Source organism: Enhydra lutris, unplaced genomic scaffold (assembly GCF_002288905.1).
Source record: "Enhydra lutris kenyoni isolate GAN:26980312 unplaced genomic scaffold, ASM228890v2 scaffoldscaffold9, whole genome shotgun sequence".
Taxonomy (NCBI): Eukaryota; Metazoa; Chordata; class Mammalia; order Carnivora; family Mustelidae; genus Enhydra; species Enhydra lutris.
The window spans coordinates 77,154,058-77,166,435 of NW_019154093.1; the positions used below are offsets into that span (position 1 = coordinate 77,154,058).

Consider the following 12,378-nt stretch of genomic DNA (forward strand, 5'->3'; position numbering starts at 1 on the left):
GTGGATTAGAGCCTCTGCTTTTGGCTCAGGTCATGGTCCCAGGGTCCTGGGATCCAGCCCCGGATCAGGCTCTCTGCTCAGTGGGAAGCCTGCATCCTCCTCTTTCTGCCTGCTTGTGATCTCTGCCTGTCAAATAAATAAATAAATAAAATCTTAAAAAGAAAAACAAAAACGAGAAAAGTCCTTAAATATAATTAACTCATTAATTGCCATTGATAAACCTGGAACATATACATTGAATACATACTAATTTCAGATTTCAAATACATTTTTAATGGGCTTTGGCTTATCATTACTTCTGGTTCTTGTGTTTTCATTGTCAAAGCAATACTTTGGAAAATTTTGATGGCTGATTTTTTTTTTTTAAGATTTTATTTATTTATTTGACAGACAGAGATCACAAGTTGGCAGAGAGGCAGGCAGAGAGAGAGAAAGGGAAGCAGGCTCCTCACTGAGCAGGGAGCCCAACACGACTCTCCATCCCAGGACCCCGGAACCATGACCTGAACTGAAGGTAGAGGCTTTAACCAACTGAGCCACCCAGGCACCCCCTGGCTGATGATTTTGTTTGGGAAAAAAAAGGATGAGCATTATCAGTTGAAAAGCATTTTTGTTTTTTAAATTAATAAATTCGCAATTAGAATGATCTATTCAATGAGTTTTTTCATTTCTTTGTCACCAGTTTCCTTCTTTTCTGTACACCTTTGTATAAATATCTGCCTACAGCGTTTGTACATCTGGGAGCTTTATAATGTAAAGTTTGCTGTACAAACATTATAAAGGATGAAAGAATACTGCCACATATCCTTTTAGGTAAGTGAGATAGTCCAGATTCTTGTAACATAGTACATGATAAAGTCCTTATTGAATTAGCTATGAATCCTGTATTTCCTTTTTGTCCTTAAAAATATATTGTAAACTCACTGCTTCTTAGATTTGAGAAGATTCATCTAGAATTATTGCCACTTACAAATTCATTATCTGAAATTTTACTATGACCTGCCTGTTCACACTCAGCATCTAATAGTTGTAAAACATTTTTCTCCATTGATCTCTTTGCCATTATGGGTGGATAATGAAATATTCTGAATTCTCAGCTATGTCCACTGAAGCCCAAAATGAATACAAGGATGGTTTGTCCAGACTTCATTTTGAAAGACGAGGCCACGGGGCATCTGGGTGGCTCAGTGGTTAAGTGGCTGACTTCAGCTCAGGTCATGATCCCAGGGTCCTGGGATCGAGTCCCACATCAGGCTCCTTGCTCAGCAGGGAGCCTGCTTCTTTCTCTTCCTGCTGCTCCCCCTGCTTGTTGTGCTCTCTGTCTTTTTCTGTCTCTGACAAATAAATGAAAGATGAGGCAATACTTTTTGGGTAACGCAATAAGAAAGTTGAAGGATGGTACAGTAGTGCATCCTCCTTCTAGACAATTCCATTATTCTTCCATTATCTTATTATTTAATTTTTAAAGTATAGTTGGAAATAACTGGTGAGTAATGATGAAATAATTGCCAGGATGATGAACTAGAAAAGATTTCAAGATTATAGGAAAAACACTGAGGTCCCATAATATATCTTGGATTTATAAAAGGGTCCAATGTGGTTATATGGTAATTGCAAGAAAAAAATGACTTTATTATTTTTTAAAATAAATTTTCTCTTTGTTCTTTGGAGGACCTCTAGGAAAAAATAGTCATGAAATTTCAATCCTTATAAATAGAACTGCTCAAAAAAGAAATTAAGAAATAAAACTTGGATCCAGTAGAGCCTGATGGTGTTACCAAGGGTTAAGTGTGAACTCTGTATTAGATGTCCTGGTGGTGATGTGGAGTGATGGTTGTCTCTGTGAGGCTGGAGCTCTGGGGAGAGCCAGGCTAGAGATTTCATCTGAGAGTCATCAACACATTTTTGGTATTTAAAGCCTTGAGTCTAGATGGGGTCACCTGGGAAGGGAGTATAAATTGAAAAGAGGAAAGAGCCAGGAATAGACCCATGGCATACAAGACTTTTTAGAAGTTTAATGAAGGAAAAGAAGTTTCTGAGAAGGTGTGGTCAGTGAGGTAGGACCCTGTGGTACTTAGAGAAGAGTGTTTTAAGGAGAAACTAATCAGTTGGGCCAAAGAATGCTAAGAGATAATTTAAAAAAAAATGAGGTCAGAGAAGTTTAACCATTGATGCAAAAAAAAAAAAAAAAGAAAAAAGAAAAAAGAAAAGAAAAGAAAAGGCATCATTGATGACCTTGAGAAGAGCTCTTTCATTGACATGGTGGGGCCAAAAGCACATTCATAGTGGATTGAATGAGAAAGTAGAGATAAAAAGTAGAGACAACTTTGTCAGTGGATTTTGTTGTGAAAGAGAAAGCAGAGAAATGGTAGGTAATTGGTGGATGTTTCTTTTAATCCACATTAGGGGATTGAGAGGAGTGGGTAGAGTACTTAGAATTGGGGGTGTGAGCCTGGAAGATGTTGGTACCTTATCATAAGGTTCTATATTAATATTCTCTAGGAAGGAACAGAATAGTCCGGACTGCTTAGTTTCTCCCTCCCTCCCTTCTCCCTTTTCCTTTTTTAATGTTAAAAAACTCTTCAGGGTTTTTACTTGCTTTTTTGTGTGTTAGAGACAAAACACTGAGTACTGGCTTGCCTTGTCTGATTTTCAAGAGGGAAAAAAATTAAATCTTAAGCAAATCCCAGTTTTCTGGTATATATTTAATACTTTAAGTGAAATGTACTGGTAGCAAGATTTTCTTATCATTTGGGGCTTGTATGAACTATAATAATTACTGTCTAAATGATAAGATGAACTGAAATAGCACTTAATTTAGACTACTCTAAAATTTGAATTTAGCTATTGTTTTCTTATATGAACGTTGCTTAGGATTATGAAGAACAAAGATTCTGAAAATGTATTTTATGTTTTGAGTTATAAATAATTAAAATTGGGGAAAAGTCTTGAAAACCTTTACTGTAGAAACTAGTTTACTAAATATCTAGTGAATGGGCCAGTTTGAAACAGTCAGAACTTAAAATACTATTTTGGATACTGTTTTGTTTCCTTAAAAAATAGTATTTCTCCAAACTGTGTAAGGGTTATATCCAGTGAAGTTGGTTCTGATCTTGTCCCAAGTTTTCTTATCTGCCTTAGATTTGGCATATGATTTTCAGAAAATGTTCAGTTTTGATACGTAGTTGTGCCAGCTTCATTATTTTATGATTTACAGGAATCAAAACATCTTCTTTACAACTTTTCATCTTTATTCTTTATTTTACTTATTTTGTGTTAAAACCTTAAGCCTTTGTGTTAGATGTGATAGCTCAATATTGTAAGCCTACTTAGACAATAAGACTTTCTGGAACAATTCTAAGTGAGATTCCGGGAACTTAGTGGCAGTTAAATAATACAGATGTCTTGCCTCTTTAAATTTTCATGGTTGGCTTTCACTAAATGAGATTGTTGGATGTAGAAATTATTTAGCATCATTCTCAAAAATCCCTTCAGACTAACTTCAAACCTAGTTTCTAAAATTCTCCAAAAAAGCAAGATCTCAAAATTTTGTAAAGTTGACCATTTAAAAAATTCTTTGGTGTTAATGATAAGATGGTTAGTTAAGCTTATTTGTGGTGTAATGTTTGCCAAAGTATTATTTTACATGTTTCTGCTCATAAATTTTGTATTTTAACATTTATTTAGCTTCTTTGGTTCTCTCCCTTTTCCTCTCATTTCAACACTCAGTTCTTTCTTCAATTTCACTGCAAATTCAGAGAGGTTTCCTCCAACCAATCTTCAGCATCCTGTAGCATTATATCATGGGCTGTAAAACACTTTGTTTTTGGTCCCTGCCCAAGACCTGGCCAGTTGCATGTCTTCAGTAATCTTGATGTATTTGAAGTTTTGCTAATAAACCCTTTGAAGCTTGTGGGGCTTTTCTCTTTTTTTTTTTTTTTTTTTGTACCTTTTACCTGTAGTATTGTCTCCTAACCTGCCTCTCTAGCAAGTTCCTGCTTATTCCTTACATCTCTGCTGCCAGTTCACCTCTCTCAATGGTTTTTTTCTGGTGCTACTTCTTAAATATTCCTGCTACACTTTGCAGATAATTTTGCTGTAGAAATTATTTAAATATAGTTGTTGCAGATTTGTCTTCTCCCTAGACCTGCAGTGTCCAGTAGAGTAGTTCCTAGCCATAAGTGGCTAGTGAGCACTTAAATGGGGCTACTTCAACTGAAGAACTGAATTTTTTAACTTTACTTACTATAAATTAAATGTGAATAGCCACCTGAGGCTAGTAGCTCCTTGGTTAGACAGCATAGTTCATAGCCTTTGTAGTGTGCTAATAGGATGAATATGGAAAGATGTGGGTAAAGAAATGTGTCCTTAAGTGTAAAATACACTCTGAATTTTGAAGACAATACCAAAAAAAAGGAATGCCATTAATAATTTTAAATATAATATATTGAAATGATATAATTTTAATAGATTAAATTAAATATATTATTTAAAATAATTTCACCTGTTTCACTTTTATTTTTCTTAAAATAGCCACCAGAAAATTTAGAATTCTATGTTTGATGCACATTTGGGGTTCACATATTTCTCTTGGACAGTGGTGCTCTGACAACGATCTCCTTTGTAGGCAAGGACCTTGTCTTTTCATTTTGTCACAACTATTATGGCACCTGCTGTAGTGGGTGCCCAATAACCAGCTGTTGAATGAATGAAATAAGTTGTTTCTAGAAATTGTAATCAGAAGCCTTTTGAAGAATTGAAACTTTAGATTAAATTAAAGAAAGGACTTTGCCAGTCTTTAGGTGTGTGTCTATTTCATAGTATATTTTGATACATGATACATAAATAAACTCACACATCTGCACATTGAGGGAAGAAGCACGATCTAGAAAGACAGTAGTCTTAGCACTTTTCCAGAGCACTTTCCATAATGATTTCATTATAATCATCAAAACAGCATCTATGGCTCATCAGGGAGGCAGGTTTTACTAATAATCTCCATTTACAGGAAACTGAGGCAGAAAAATTAAATAACCTGCCCTAAAACACAAAAATATTAACTGGCAAGCCCATGACTTGACTTCAGGCAGTCTGGCTTCATAGTTTGTATTTTTAACCAGTATGCTAAGATGTCTGAAGAAGGTAATTTTGGTCACCCATGATTAATTACTTTAAAGGTATGAAAGGATTTGTTTGAGTGAATCTTGGAGACACTTAGACTTGGAGGACCTTTGGTGTTTCGATTCCTTTGCTTTCTTGGAATGAAATAAATTTACTTAGAACTTGCAGTCTGCTTTTAATTACTTTAAGATTTATTAAAGTTCAGCAGTTAAAATCTGATTCTGTCTATTCAGTGAGCTCTTACATTTGTGTTTTTAGTGACAGGTTTTTTTTTGTTTTTGTTTTTGTTTTTGTTTTTGTTTTGGCTCACTTTCTTTATAGGGTATAAGTAAAAGATTGTCATTCGGCTTCTGGGAAAACAGGAAAATGAATGGTTGCTTATATACTGGTCCCAGGAATCAACTATCTTCTTGTATGAATAAGGAAAATATTTTCTCAGTGACAAGACCTCTAATACTTTACTTTTGGGGGAAAGTGAAAAGGCAAGGATGTAAGTTTATTTCTCCTCAGCTTTCTATTAACATTTCCCACTGAAGGTTTTATTTCATGTCTAATTGAAAATCCAGTATGCTATTATACTGAATAAATCTTATCAAACGAATAGTCATGAAGCAGCAGGGTATAATATTCAAGGGAAAAGATACATTCCTTTTCATTTTTAACGTGCTGCCACAAATTCCCATATATGCTTTTTTTCCCCCTCTGTTCACATTATTCTTTTCAGTAGTGACATATCTTTTGAGGATTCATACGTTTGTAAGGGCATTCTGGAAAATTTAGCTTGAAAAATATGTTGAAGGAGTCAGATGGATTCTAGGTAGTGAAAATGAATTTACTTGTAGGCATCATCATTTTGCAGGCAAATTGGTTTTTTCTTTTGCTTGTATGTGTCTCTGTTGATGGGTGGGCACTTGGGTTGGCAGTTCTGCTTCATGCTGCCACTAAGGGACCTTGGGATCTTTTGTCTTGTCCCATTGTCCTCTAAGCAAGGTGTTGCTCTTGCCAGCAAAGATGAATCTGGATCACCACCACCACAGTCGCATTCTAGTCTGTGTGACGAGGGCAAAAACAGGTAGACAGCAAGCAGCTTTAAAAAAATAGACAACCTGGGAGTTACATAAAACATTTCATCCTCCTATCCCATTGGCTAGAACCTAGTCACACGGACACATCTAGCTGCTCGGGAGGCCCGGAAATGTAAGGTTTTGTTTTGTTTTTTTTAATTTTATTTCTTTGAGAGAGAGCAGGAGGGAGTGAGCATTGGCTAGGGGAGTGGCAGAGGGAGAGGGAGAGGGAGAAACAGACCCCCTTGCCGAACAGGGAGCCTGAACTGAGGCTCAGCCCCAGGACCCTAGGATCATGACCTGAGCTGCCAGGTGCCCCAGGTGTTATATTTAAAGAGAAGGATGAGCTTGGAAGATTATCAGTCTCTCCCCTGTGAATAATTCTCATTTATTCTGCATCTATTGTATGTTAACATTATGCTTAAGTGCTTTAACTGTTTTCTCATTGGGTCCTCTGGCTGGGATGCAGAGAGTTTTTTTTAACGGCTCAGTTTAGGTTATCCGGATTTTTGACTCAAGCAACTGGAAAGATAGTGCTGTCATTTACAAAAACAAAAAAGTTGCACAATGTTGAGTGAGATGATCAAGGATTTGCATCAAGGTATTTTAAATTTAAGATACTTGTTTAATCCAAGTGAAAATGTGGCGTAGGCAGTTGTATTTGTGAACTTTGAGTTTAGGATAAATGGTTTGAATAAAGACACTAATTTGGTAGCTTCTAGTTTATAAATGGCATTTAAAATAAGAGAATAAGTGTAGATAAAAAGAATAGGTCAAAGACTGGAGTATTCCATCATTAAAAGATCAGGGAGATGAAGAAGAATTGGAAAAGACTGCTTTCATGGATGAGCTTTTATTCCTCTTCTCCATTTTCTCAGTGTGTTTCTGTCACACACAGAAGAAGAATGTCCTCCTCTGTGCTGCTTTTAAATCCACCAATAGCAAACCTTTTATCATCCTAAGAATCATAGATGGTGTCTTTGAAGTGGGAAGTATAGCCAAAAGTACCTGGGCCAAAAAAGCCAAGGAACAAGAGACTCGATTCCCAATATGCTACTTTTTAACGAAATGGGAATCTGAAGGCAAACTCTTAATCTGTTGATACCTGGTTTGGTGTTTTCACTACCCCTGATACTACACATCTCTTTTCTTTTCTGGCAAGTAGTCTTTCTAATTCCTTGCTTGTTTTTGTTTTGTTTTTAATTTTCCAAGTTTCCTGAAGCAACTTTCTAGTTAGTAATGAGTAGTACTTTCTAGAATGTGCATCTCAGCAAAGAATACATAAGGATTTAGAGATACTTTTTAGAAGAGTTCTACTTTATCCCCCAAAGCGTATAAGCCTTGTTAGTTGTTAGGTCTGCCTTTGTAGTTCACCATCTGAATCTGTTCCCATATATCTGAATTGTTCAGGTAGAAGTATTTTTCTAGAATAATGAACACCACACATTGAAAGAAACAAATGGCTGAGTTTCATAACAGTTAAGTTCAGTTATGCTGGCAATTAAAATCATTTTATAAAACTTGCAGTTTTGATCTAATGAAGACTATATTTTTTAGCTTTAGATTTTTGAAAAGGAGAAGTAAGCTTCTATCTTGATCTTGAATTCTTTAACTTCACACAGCTAGAGCTGGTAGCATGCATTTTGTTACTGTGATTGGCAAATTCCTCAATCTTACATATAACCCAAATCTTTCATTCCTAATTTCTTTCCCAGATCAGGTCCGGCATTTTCCGTAGAATCCCATCAATCACCTGTACGATAAATTTAATTCTTTATTTATATTTAGCTTTGAGCTGTTCCTGTAGCAAAGCACCACAAGTTTAGTGGCTTAAGCTACAAACATTTAATATCTTTCAGTTTGGGCATTCAGAAGTCCAGCCCGGGTCTCACTAGACCAAAATCAAGGTGTTGCAGGGCTGCCTTCCCTCTGGAGACTTCTAGCAGGAAACCTACTTCCTTGCTTACTCAGGTGTTGGCAGAATTCATTGCTTTTGGGACTGAGACCCCGTTTTCTTGGTGGGTGTCAACTGAGAACTGTTCTGAGCTTCCCGAGTCCTAAGCCCCACCCCCCAGCCCCCCAACTTCATCCCTCCACATCTCTTGGCTTATGGCCCCTTCTTTCATTTTCAAAGGCAGGGACAGCAGGTTGAGTCCTCCTCAGGCTCTGAAATTCTCCTCCTCCTTCAGTCTCATTTCTCTCAGACTAGCAAGTTAAATTTCTTTTACAGACTGGTGATTAGTATGGGCCCATGGGGATTTTCAAGGGTAATCTCAGCATCTCAAGGTTCATACTCTAATCACATTTGCAAAATCCCTTTTGTCATGTGTAAAGTAACATATTCCCAGGTTAATGGAGGAGGATAGCCTAGGGTGGGGACATCTTTGAGAGTGCATTCTACCTCTTACAGCATTTCTCATGTTTATATATTTCTAAATAGAATATAAAGTATATAAAATTTATATATTCCGTAAGTAGAATAGAACATATATAAAGTATAACCAGTATATAAAGGGGCTCTCAAGCAGATTCCCTTGTTTGGCTTTAGTAATAAAAAATAATTTAGGCAAACTCTCATTCCTTTTTTCTTCCCTCATCCCTTTTAATATGATTGGGAATTTAGAATTTGAGAAGAGATAAAATTAATCTCTATGACTAAAACTTCAGTATAACTAGTTTTATCTAAGTCACAATATTCCAGCTCTCTATTTAATTGTGATGCTCAGGAGACAGGAGAGAAAGCCTTTAATGTTGATGGTGACAGTGATGGTGATTACGTTTATGATGTTGAACCTTTGAGGGGTTCAGTTTCCTTCTCATACACATGAAAGTTCTCTTGTCTTTTGAAAATTCTCTTCTAATTGTTGATGTCTGAGAGTTTCGTGTTTAATTCAGATTGTTCAACCCATTTTTTAACTGTACCTGGGGATCTTACTCTGACTTGAATCTTGCGATTTATATGGAAAAGGAAATGTGTTTATGAACTGACAGCATGGTTATAAACGAGAAAGCTTTCTTCAGTTGCTTTGTCAATATCAGAAATAAGACCGTCTAGGACACTTCTCTTATACTTTCCCTGCCTTTTAAAAGATTATTAGAAAATTTAAAGGTGCCTCATATTTTAACATGTGAATGCCATTTTAGTACAAAAGCAAGCAGGTACTGATATTTACATATGAGATCTGTCCTTAGGTAACTGACTTCTGATGCTATTTCTTCTTAGTGATGTTTAGATAAATTCAGTTCTGGTACTAAGTAACAGTGCCAGTGCCTCAAAGCTCTGTTATTTGAAGGATATCTAAGCGATCTAAAGGAAATAATACTGTTGGGGGTGGGGTGGGACTCGAACATATATGTTTTTCTCTACCTTTTTATTTTGAAAAATAACAAGCCTCAGTATAGTTGCAAGAAGAGTACAACAAACACTTGGGTAACCCTTCACCCATATTCACTGATAGCGTGTGCATAAATGTTGCAAAATATTAACTAACATGTGTAAGTGTGTGTGTATATTGTGTGTATCTGTATAGGTATAAGTACAGATTCTTTTCTCCCTGAATCATTTGACAGTTGGTTGCAGACATTTCACTTAGAAATATTTTAGCAAGTATCCCACTCAGGAAATTTAACAGTGATACAATACTATTATGTATTATGTAGTTCATATTCAGATTTCCACACTTTTCAGATTCTGAAATAGCAAATGATTTTGAAAGGGCATTTATTACTTTGAAAATAGGAAAATCACTTTGAAAAGAATTTTAAATATTTATCATGTGAAAACCATGGCAAATTCTAAATGAATGCCCTGGAGTACGGTTCAAAGCCAGAGAGAATTCAAGCTGTGAATTTTCAAATACAGTTTTAGGCATCAAAACTATCAGCAAATGATGTGAAGTCCTAAGCTCTGTGTACTGTTTGTTTTTTTATAATTTACATACTTTTTTTGTGGAGATAAGAACATGGAGACTCCAAAGTCTTGAGATGGGAATGGAGTAGAAGGTTTCTTGTCAAGTTCTCTCTGAATTCTAAAATTCTATGGTTTCAATAATTTAACAGATATTAACTATCTATTAAATATGTAACATTGTGCTGGGTGCTCTAGGAAATATGGAGATAATCTTTGATCTCTAAGAATTCCAAGGGAGAAAGAAGTTGTAACGAAGCAATGAATGAAAGTAAAGTGTATGTGAAGAACAGTAAGATATATATATTAACAAAATACAATGAAAATTCAGAAATAGAAGAAAGTGGGCTGGGTGGGAGAGAATAGGTAGGCTTTACTGGGTTGTAAATATTTGTTAACAGAAATCCGGGTTTCTATTGTAGTTTTCCTGTTTATGTAAAAATTTTAAGTGGAATTAACTGCATTAATAAGCATCAGGCAAGTGTAACTCACTTAGGTTAACTGAACAAAAATAGAAGCTCCTGTAAGTGATACAGTGCAAATACGAATAAGCATTACAATTTTTAATGAAAAGAATATATTAAACTAAATATAAGTTAGAGAAGTAGAAATTAAAAAGAAAAATATCTGTAGCCATCCCATCGAAATCTAATACCTGCCGATATGTCACTTGATTTTCTTTCCATTATCTCTTCTGTCTTGTCTGTATATTTATTTACATTGATCTTGCCAAATGTAAATTATAGTTTCAAATTATAAAATCAGTTTTCATTTTATTTATTTTTTAAAGATTTATTTATATGAGAGCAAGAGAGAGGGAGGTGCGGGGCAGAGGGAAAGAATCTCAAGCAGATTCCCTGCTGAGCATGGGCTTAGGGCTTGATCCCAGGACTCTGAGATCATGACCTGAGCTAAAATCAAGAGTCGGACTCTTAACCAATTGAGCCACCCAAGCGCCCCAATTTTTTTTCATTTTAGTATCACATTTTGGTAAACACCATTTTAAAAAGGAATATAACAGGGGCGCCTAGGTGGCTTAGTCGGTTAAGCGGCTGCTTTCAGCTCAGGTCATGATTGCAGAGTCCTGGGATCGAACCCCGCATCAGGCTCTCCACTGAGCAGGGAGCCTGCTTCTGCCTGTCCCTCTGCCCACCACTCTGCTACTTGTGATCTTTAGCTCTCTGTTGAATAAATAATAAAAATCTTAAAAAAAAAAAAAAAAGAAATATAACATCGAGTGCATCTGGCCTGATTTTTAAAAACCATTCCCTTTGTCAAACGAAGAATTCAGTCTTTGTAAAGAGGAAACAATTGCAGAAGTGGTAAATTGCTGATGAGAGAACAGACCCATCTCCTCAAAAGGATCCACCTTCATTTTTCACCCTGACAGTTCAACACACCAAATGTTTCATTGTCATTTCTCTTGCTAATTTGTGGCTAACATTTTTAACGGACCGTTGCTGAATTATTTAAACCTTCCATTGGATTGAGTCTAGAAAATTCAATGCTTTGTTGACTATTGGGAAGGAGTGTTCTATATATAGTTTTGCTTTTATAAAATACCTTATTAAAAGGGGAAAAGGTGGGGTGTCTGGGTGGCTCAGTCGGTTAAGTGGCTGCCTTCAGCTCAGGTCATAATCCTGGGGTCCTGAGATTGAGCCCCACACTGGGCTCCCTGCTGCTCCCCTTGCTTGTGCTCTCTGTTAAATAAACAAAATCTTAAAAAAAAAATTAAAAAGGGGGAAAGGCATAACAAGCAAGTGAAAAAGAAATGTGGTTGGCACACTGGGAAAATTAAAAGACTTTTATGACAACTAGTAAAAATCTAGAAAAATTAAAATTTTGTGTAGTATTTAATTGGTAATTCAGACATATACTACTGAACAGAAAATGGTCTTTCTCTGGCACCCTGTAATTCCCCTAGATCCCCTTCCAGGGGACAGTTACTGTTATTCTGTTCTAGTGTCTCTTTACAGGATGTTTGGTGCGTGTATAAGCACATGTTCACACATTCACATATGAACATATTATTCAACTTAATACAGTAGGTATCTCACACCCATTCGGATGGCTACTATTTAAAAAAAGAAAGAAAGAAAAGAACCAGTGTTGGTGAGGATGTGGAGAAATTGGAACCTTAGTGCACTGTTTGTGGAAATGTAAAATGGTGCAGCAGCTATCAAAATCCGTGATGGCAGGTAGTTCCGTAAAAAATTAAACATAGAAATACAATATCCAGGGACACCTGGGTGGCTCATTGGGTTAAGCATCCGATTCTTGGTTCTG

General features: G+C 36.1%; 1 protein-coding gene across 2 annotated transcripts in view; it reads left to right on the forward strand.

The window, feature by feature from the left end:
- Positions 1-12,378, forward strand: part of LOC111143415 (membrane associated guanylate kinase, WW and PDZ domain containing 3) — a 230,891-nt gene that overhangs the window by 84,603 nt on the left and 133,910 nt on the right. The gene's annotated exons all lie outside the window — the stretch shown is intronic.